Consider the following 10,205-nt stretch of genomic DNA (forward strand, 5'->3'; position numbering starts at 1 on the left):
ATATATCACATACGTACACAAGTATATTATTCAATAATATAATGCGATGCATTTCTTATACATACGCAGATTAGTGATCAATTAATTAATTTGATTAGTTTAATATACTAGGTTTTGACTACATCGTTCATCAATCGATCACTATATGATATATATATATATATATATATATATATATATATATATAAAGATATTTATATATATGACCTCCTGAATGCGTGTATATATATCACATCCACAAGTATATTACCTTATAATAGAACACGTTCATTATATTCTGATGAATTATCGGTTATATATTACATTATTATGACTGAAATAGTAACATAATATCATTATCTCAATGGTATGATATATATACACATGTATTCATTATACAAATTAAAGATTATGCATGTTTGACATCATTTAACGTATATACGAAGGAAAATATTTATTTTATATATTGAAACATAAGTAAAAGAAAAAGATTATATTTAATGTAATTTGTTTATTTTATTTGATATATTTCTAAGTGTAATTTTTTAAAAAAAATTAAGGATGATTGATTTTTATTATTATTATACTGATTATCGACTACGTGTGATCAATGTAATTTCAAAAAGTTATATATATATTACATTATATATATAATTATTTTTAATGAAACTAACATATATATATATATATATATATATATATATATATTGATTACATATAAAGATTATGTTTAGAAGCATTTTCTTTTTCTTTTCTTTTTTTTTAAATTAAAAACCGACCACAAGTGGTTGGTTTTTTTTTAAATAAATTTAAAAAGAATTTTTAAAAACCAACCACAAGTGGTCGGTTTTTAAAAATATTTTTCAATTATTTTTTTAAAACCAACCACTAGTGGTCGATTTTGTTATTTTTTTTAATTTTTATTTGTAAAATAAATTATAATTAATATAATAATTATTTTGATTTTTAAAAATATAAAAGCGACCACATGTGGTCGCTTTTAAAAAAATAAAAAAAATAATTAAAAATTGGCCACTTGTGGTCGATTTTTTCGACCACAATCTGTGGTCAGTTTTTTGTGATCGATTTTTTATTTTTTTTAGTAGTGTAGGTGAGCTTGAGAATGTAGTTGAATTTTGTCATTTCAATGAAGTTGAGGAATTGATTGGATTGAGCAAATCAATCAAGGAAAGTTCAGAAGAAGGTGACAAGCCTAAAGAATCTAAACACGATGATAATGGGATTAATATGAAATTGGAGAAGTTGGAAGAAGAGATTCGAAAGATCAAGGAAAAAGAAAAGAATTGGAGACGAATAGCTGAAGGAAGGACTAGAGAAAATACTCACTTCTTTGTTGTATTTTTTTTGTTGTATATTAGTAATAGCTTTAAGCTATTTGGTTGGGAGGCTCTATATGAAAAATGGTTCAATGGGGTTACCGTAGCACTAGGTTGTTGTTGTATGATGTGTTGCAAATTATTGTGTTAAGTAGTACAACTTCTTTTGTATTTGGATTCTCTTATATATATGAAGAAGAGAAAGGTTGTTAGATGAAGTGAATCATGTTTGTTTATTTTTTGTAATGGTGCAGCTTATACTCCTTTTGTGTTTGTTTGAGTATTTATTGTTAAATTGATTGCATTTGAATTATTTAGTAGCCAAAAAATAAGCGCAGGCAATAAATTGCAATTTGAGACTGCAAAATGTCAAAATATTGCAGGCATAACACAATAGAAATGCAGTCACAACTGTTGATATTTCAATAGAAACATTAGCGAAAAAAATGCAGTCACAGCTGCTGATATTTCAACAGAAACATTAGCTAAAAAAATACAGTCACAACTGTTGTTATTTCAACAGAAACATTAGCCAAAAATACAATCACTTCTGCATCATTATTTTCAAAATATGTCAAATTAGTGCAGTCACAGCTGCATAGTTGAAGTCACCACAATTGAACTACTAGCTAAGTTAAAATCATATTGTTTCATTACACACCATCAATACAAATCAGGCTTGTACTGAAAAGTTGTTGAACTTGTTTGGCTTAGATGATTCAGTACAACAACATTTGACCTTGTCCTCATTCTTTTTTGTGCTCTTATGTTTCCAAGTCTTTGTTGGGTCACAACTTTCTTTCCTTTTCATTTCACACCTGAGGTTGATTTGTGATGTCCAAGATTTTCAGTCACTATGGAGGTGTTCATAGGCATTCCAGGCTGACAAAAATAAAAGAGAACAAATTTAACTAAAGACTTGAAAAAAGTTTACTTTAAACTAGACACATATAATCAAGAAATTTTAACATACATTGAGAATTTTAAACCACTCTATGTATGAAGCACCCCCATTCCAACCATCTTAGGTCTTTTATAAGTCGTTCCTCTACCTTTGCTAGCACCAGTGACACCATCTCCTCTTGATGTACTAGCACAACCAACAGCACCAGCTTTTCTACCTCTAACAGCTCCACCAACAACTGCAGCACCAGCTCCTCTACCTCTACCAATAGCACTATCAACAATACAAGTTGCAGTTCCTCTTCTTCAATCAACACCCATAGTCGCAACAGTTGTTGCAGGTGATCCTCTTCATCTACCAGTAACTGTTGTTGCTGTTGCAGCAGCCTACAACACATAAGAAAATATATAATGTGAGTGAAAAATGAAAGAAAATAAAAGAGAATTAAAATATGAGTAAATTACAAGTCAAATGTTACCTTTGTAGATTCTCTTGGTCTTCCTCTTCCTCTACTTGTGTTTGGTGCTGCAGAAGAAGAACCTACACTAGTTCTAGTGGAACTTGAATTCAATGGATAAATCCTTTTATTATGACCATTATTGTGACATGTGCTGCAGGTCATCTCAACACCCCTCTTTGACAACTTTTCAGTCTTGTTTTCATTCTGCTCTTTTTTTCTAGATTTACTGGGTCTACCTGAAAGCTTTCTTATTGTAGGTGGTATAACAGAAAAATTGGTTGACTTGGGACACATTTTCATACCAGTAACAGGCTGAATGAAGTAACTATAAGTCTTGAGGTATGTTTCCTTAGTATACCAATGTGCAACATAGTTAATGGGTTCTAGCCTTCTAAAGTGTAGTGCAACTATGGCATGACAACAAGGTATACCTTTTAACATCCAAGACCTACATGTACAAGTATTATTCCTGAAATTAACTACAAAAATATTTCTCTATCTATCCTTAACTTCAAAATCAAATTCACCATTCCACTCAAGAGTCCACTTCATTGATTTTGATGTGTTATTTTGCAACACTTTTAGTGCCATAGGAGAAATATCAGTTATCCATATTTCAGAAAACTATCTCAACTATCCTATTCTTCTCGTCACCTTAATCCTTATTTTCTCAAGCACTGATATGATAGTCTTGTCTCTTGCCCCTAGTATCCAGGAGTTAAAGCTTTCAGCTATGTGGTTGTCAACACTATCACAGCGATTGTGATATTTGAAGTAAACCTTAGACCGTTTTCTATGTTGTACCACAGAAGATCTTCACAAATTTTATCTCATAACATCTCCATATGATCCAAATTTCTTCTCAATTCTTGCTCATATGTAGATTTGGCACACTTTAAAAAATAATTTCTTCTTTCAATACCTCTTCAATCCTTAGACCAGTTGGCTAGAACATGTCTAGCACACATTCTTTGTTCTGCATTTGGCAGTAAATTTGAAATTGCACTGTCAAGAACCTTGAACAAAATAAAATTTATCAATTGACATTAGTATGAAATAGGTGAAAAATAAAAAATTTAGAAAATAAATAAGAGAAAATAAATGAGGTTACCTTCTGTATATCAATAATAGTAGTCACTTCAAACCCATCTCCCAGCTCAAGATTATTCTTTACAAGTGTAACAAACCATCTCCAAGTGAATTTGTTCTCAACTTCAACCACTGCCTAGGTTAGTGGTAGCATCTGGTTATTCCCATCCTTACAAACAGCCACAAGTAATTGACCCTTACAAACACCTTCCAAAAAACAATCATCAAACCCAATACATCTCCTAGCACCAACTTTGAATTCTCTCTTCAAAGCATCAAAACATATGTAAAATGATTGGAACTGTTTTCTTCCACCTTCAAAAGTTTCTTCACTAAACCTCACTACACATGTGCTACCTGGATTGGTCTTTTAAAGCTCATCCCTATAATTCAAAATTCTTTTGAACTCCTTTACATGATCACCCATTATTTGTTGCAATATAATGTATCTAGCTTTTCTTGCTACATTCCTCTCTATATACACCTCCAAATCATTTTTTACTAACTCTTGAAACTGACAAACTCTAATTTCAGGTTCTGATGTGATTGTGTCCCTGTACCTTTCTGCTAAGTACTTAGAATTCACCAATTTGTTCTTTGTTATGGCATTACACCTGTGGACTGGAATGTACTTCTTAACTTGAAAATCTATAGTCCTAGAATTAGCGCTTGCAAACAACAACCATCTACACACTTTACTCTCACCTTTTTTGGGTCATTCACAAACTTATCTAGCTCTACATGTTCTTGAACAGCATATCTAGTAAGAGCTTTACTAAACTCTCCAACATTTGCAAAACAAAGTCCAAGCTCCCAAACTATTAATTTACAAGTAGGATCAAACAAAATACTCTTATAATTTCTTTTTGCTCTCCTTGCTTTTCCTTCTCTTTTAGCAGGTCGTTCAACCTCAGCATCCCTATAATTATCCTTATTAGAATCTATTTCAAAACTTACCTCATCATCTGAATCAATATATGGCTCATCTCTAGATATCTTGCCCTTTAGACTATTTTTCTTCTTGGATAAAATCTCATCATATCCCACATCAACTTCCTTTTTACCTAAACTAACACCTTTTGCTCTAGGCTTTTTTCTTTTCTCTTTTTGGTTTCATCAGATCTCTTCTTTTTGGCATCCCTCTTTTGTTCCCTCAGAATCCTTACCTCCCCATGAACATCACTACCATACTCATCATCTTCACCTTCATCAAAGAAATTACAATAATCTAATTTTTCACTAACATCAATTTCACTTTCCCATTCTGATGGAATGACTGAGACATCTGCTACGGTAACAAAAGCAGTTTCACCTAAATTCTGATCAATACTAGAAGAAACATCTCCCAAATTCTCACCAGTAGCAAAAATACCATTTACACCACCCAAATCATCACTCCTAGCACCACCACCACCACCACCTAAGTCCTCAACCCTAGCAGCAGCACTATCAGCACCAAAGTCCCCACCAGTAGCAAAAATATCATTGTCACAACCAGCTAAGTTCTCACCCTTAGCAGCACCACCACCAATATCTAAGTCCCCACCAATAGTAGAAACACCACCATCACCTAAGTCATCACCTCTAGCAGCAACACCAATATTACTAAAGTCTGCACTACTAGCAAAAAAATCACTACCACCACCACCTAAGTTCTCTCCCCTAGCAGCACCACCACCATCACCCAAGTCCCCATCAATAGTAGAAACACCACACCACCTAAGTCTTTACCTCTAGCAGCAACACCAACATCACCAAAGTCTCTACCGCTAGCAAAAGAATCACTACTACCCCCACCTAAGTTCTCACACCTAGCAGCAACACCACCATCACCCAAGTCCCCACCAATAGCAGAAACAACACCATCACAACTACCTAAGTCCTTACCAATAGAAGAAACATCATCACCATCACTTAGGTCTTCACTCCTAGCAGTACCACCACTACTCAAGTTTTCAGTAAAAGTAGGTTCATGAGGTATTGCAGCTTCTACAAAGTTCTCTTCAAACCCAAAATTATCACAGTCTCCTAAGTCTTTACTTAACTCTTTATCAAAAGTAGGACAAGATTCTCCTCCCACATGTGGGTCATATTCAATAGATTGGACCACATCAGCCTCATCAACTAAATATGTCAAATATAACTCAACAATATCTCCATTTTTAAGTTGAGGTAAAATGTCCAAAATGTCCCTATCACAGTTACTATTATTAATTTTTTTTGAGGTCTGTGATAAATAATACACGAGGAACAATTATACTCAATTTCCTTCACGATATCAATAAATTCAAAGTAAAAAAGTCTATCTACATCCACATCGAAACAGTCAGTAATAGTACCTCCATGATACTTAATACGGGATTTTTATTGTAATTTGCCTCCATGGTGAAACCCTAATATAACATACACAAAATACATGGTTAATCTGAAGAAAAATAAAAAAAACTATGAGCTTAGAATTTATTCACAATAAAAATCCTAATATTAAAATAAAACAACCCTAATAATCACCTGAATAGTCATTTCGTCATGGAGCAACACAGAAATCATAAAAAATCACAGAAATAACCTAAAGTGAAATCGAGTGAAATAGAGAGGTTTTAGAGAGAGAAAAGTGAAATGGGTTATTATTTAGGTTTTGGGGTATTTGATAAGAGTGGATCGGATTATAAACGAGAATGGGTCGGATTATAACATCAACCAATCAAAGGGCGCATGCTTAATAACACCCAGACTTGACTTGGGTTAGGCTGTTAAGAGATTGGAATAATTCACTTTAAAGATGTTAAGGGAATAAATAAATGAAAGTTAAATTTAAATGCTAAAGTAAGTTGAGAGGGCAAGTTAAGGGAAAAAAAATATTTTTTCTCCCTCTATATATTTGAAAATATTGAGTTTTAGATAACCTGCTAGCTGGTGTTTGGTCCCTTACTTGTAGCTAGTTTTATAATGGGTCCCATGCGCACTTGGTCAGGAACTCAGGATCATCTTTTCTTGATTTTTTTGTTTGAAAAAAAAAAGCTCCACTTATAAAAGAGTGGTTGTTTTTTGTGTGTGAAAAATGTGAGATAAATTTTTTTTTCACTTGATATAATACTGTTTTAATTAGTTGGATCTTATAACTTTTATGTTATTATACATATAAAGTGAAAAAGAAAATAATTATAATAACATTGCATAAATTACGGTCAATTCAACTCATTGAAAATTGAAGAATATAAAGTACACCAACATGGGTTGGGTGCAATGGATGAGGTTGCTCCATCCTTAATCAGAGGTCGAGGGTTCGACCCTGGGTATGGAGAAAACTCTATTGGGAGCACTGCCACCTTAATGGGCCCTGCAACGTGCGATTCGAATTAGTCGGGGCTCCAATGCGGACACCGAATGGGAAACAAAAAAAAAATATAAAGTACATTTTCTTGATAACATTCATGTTTTTTCATGTTTTCCTCTATTAGGCTATTATTTGGTCTCACAAGCATACTAAACTATTCAGTAACTATATTGGTTTTCTGGACAAAATTCTTAATCAAATGAGTAGATTAAACTGTGTAATTTCATTGATTATACTTAATTCAATTGTGATATTATTGCGGTGTTTGAGAAATAGCTAGCGGGAGAAAAGGAGGTTGAAGAAGGAGAGATATGTTAAGATAATTCTGTTGACATTGACATGAAGATTGAAAGATATTTGGGTGATTTTAAAAAAAGAGTTTGATGGAATTATTTCTTTTGAGAATTTGGATAAAAATTGAGATGTATGATAGCTTTTCGCTTTGTTATCAACGTCCTCCTTCCCTTCTATTTCATCCAACAATTCAATGTGTTCCGCTTCACAGTTTTCTTCTCAACAATTCAATAGTATTTTCTTTTATTTTTTCTTGAATTTTTTTTTTTTTTTTAAAAGATTCACTTATAAAAGAATGGTTGTCTTTTGTATGTGAAAAATGTGAAACAATCTTTTTCACCTTATCTGATACTACTTTAATTAGTTGAATCTTATGACTTTTATGTTATTATATATATAAAAGCAAAAAAAGAAAACAATTACAATAATATCGAGTAAATTACAATTGATTTAAATCATTGAAAATCGAAGAATATACATTACATCCTTCTGATTACACCTATGTTTTCCTCTACTAGGTTATTATTTGGTCTCACAAACATATTAAACTATTCAACAATTATATTGACTTTCAGAATAAAATTCTTAATCAAACAAATAGATCAAAATGTGTAATTTCATTGATTACACTCAATCCAATTTCAATTTTATTCTGTTTAAATTGATAAGAAGATTGAACGATATTCAAGTGATTTTAGAAAAGAGTTTGAAGGAATCATTTCTTTTGAAAAATTGAATCAAGAACTGAAATATATGATAATTTTTTCCCTTGTTAGCAACGTCCCCCTTCTATTTCATCCAACAATGTCACACTTTGCTTCTCAACAATTCAATAGTGTTTTCTTTTAGCTTTTCTTATTTTTTTTTTTTTCCAAAAAAAGCTCCACTTTTAAAAGAGTGGTTATTTTTTTTGTGTGAAAAAAGTGAGACAATCTTTTTCACTTTATATGATACTGCTTTAAATGGTAGGATCTTATAACTTTTATGTTATTATATTATACATATAAAAGTGAAAAGGAAAATAATTACAATAATATCACGTATATTGCAGCCGATTCAACTTATTGAAAATCGAAGAATATAAATTACAATCTTTTGATTACACCCATGTTCTCTCATGTTCCCTCTCCTATGTTATTATTTGGTCTCGCAAACATACAAAACTATAACATATCGACTTTATGGATAAAATTCTTAATCAAATAAATAGATTAAACTGTGTCATTTCGTTGATTATACTTGATTCAATTCAATTGTGATATTGTTGTAGTTTTCAAGAAAGAGTATGGTAGTAGAAGAGGAGATTGACGAAGGAGAAATATGTCAAGATTATCTTGTTGACATTGATATGAAGATTGAAAGATATTTCGGTGATTTTAGAAAAGAATTTGAAGGAATTTTTTTTTTTTTTTTTTTGAAATTTTGGACCAAGATTTTGGATCTATGGTAGCTTTGTCCCCCTTCCCTTCTATTCCATCCAACAATTCATAGTGTTACTTCCGATTCACAGTCTTCTTTTCAACAATTCGATTGAGATGGTTCGGGCACGTGATGAGGAGGGGTACGGATGCCCCAGTTCGTATGTGTGAGAATCTTGGTTTGAATGGTTTCAGGCGGGGTAGGGGTAGGCCGAAGAAATACTGGAGAAAGGTGATCATGCGGGACATGGAGCAGTTACAGCTCACTGAGGACACGACCCTAGATAGGAAGATCTGGAGGGCGCGGATTAGGATAGAAGGCTAGTGCCAGTTTGAGTCGTTGGGGTAGGACATTACTTGGTACATGTATTATTCTTGCTAGGACACTTTGTTGTATGCTTTATTACCAATGTGTTTACTATTCTTTGTTTATTATCCCTTGTGGGTGGCATATTTTTGTCTTGACATCTTGTTCCATACTTTATTAAGTATTTGTCTATTATTCCTTGTCTTGAGCCGGGGATCTATCGAAAACAGAGCATTTCTACTTCTTTTGAAGTAGTGGTATGGACTGCGTACATTTATCCTCAGACCCCACTATGTGGGAATACATTGGGTTTGTTGTTGTTGTTGTAATCCAATAGTATTTTATTTTATCTTTTCTTGAAAATCAAAGAAAACGAAACTCCACTTATAAGAGAGTGGTTTTTGTGTGAAAATATGAAGCATCTTTACTATTTCCTCCGCTCCGTTCAGTAATATTTGTCAATTATTGACTTGATATATATGTTAAGAAAAATTAAATAATAAGGATAATTTTGCTACATGCTACACTTTGAATATAATAAATTTTATGCATCAGAAAATGCATTGAGTGAGAAATAGTATTTAATAGCAAGGATAAAATGAATAGAAAATGATAAATTATTAGTTGATTTTGTAAATTGAACAAGTAATAGTAAATATCTATTTTTTAAAGAGAAAATACATCATTTCCCCCCTCATCTTGTCACCAAAACTTACTTTAGCACTTAAACTTAACTTATAATTATTTACCTCCCTTGACAACTTTCAACTGAATTTTTTATCACCCTAATTGCTGACGTGGCAAATTTTTAAAAATCTGCGCGTAAATAGCCTAAAAAATGTGGAAAAAGTGGGATCCACCTTTTAAATTTTATAAATTTTCTTTCTTATATATATATATATATATATATATATATATATATATATATATACTAGAGGAGCATGGCCCGCGTCAGCACGGACCCAACATTAAGATATTTATTTGTCTTTTCAATCTTGATATATTTAAATAATTTTTTTTAATAAAAGAATTACATATGTTTTCTAGGATTCATCCGGAATCTAGCATGAGTTCAACATA

This window comes from Capsicum annuum, chromosome 3, assembly GCF_002878395.1.
Source record: "Capsicum annuum cultivar UCD-10X-F1 chromosome 3, UCD10Xv1.1, whole genome shotgun sequence".
Taxonomy (NCBI): domain Eukaryota; kingdom Viridiplantae; phylum Streptophyta; class Magnoliopsida; order Solanales; family Solanaceae; genus Capsicum; species Capsicum annuum.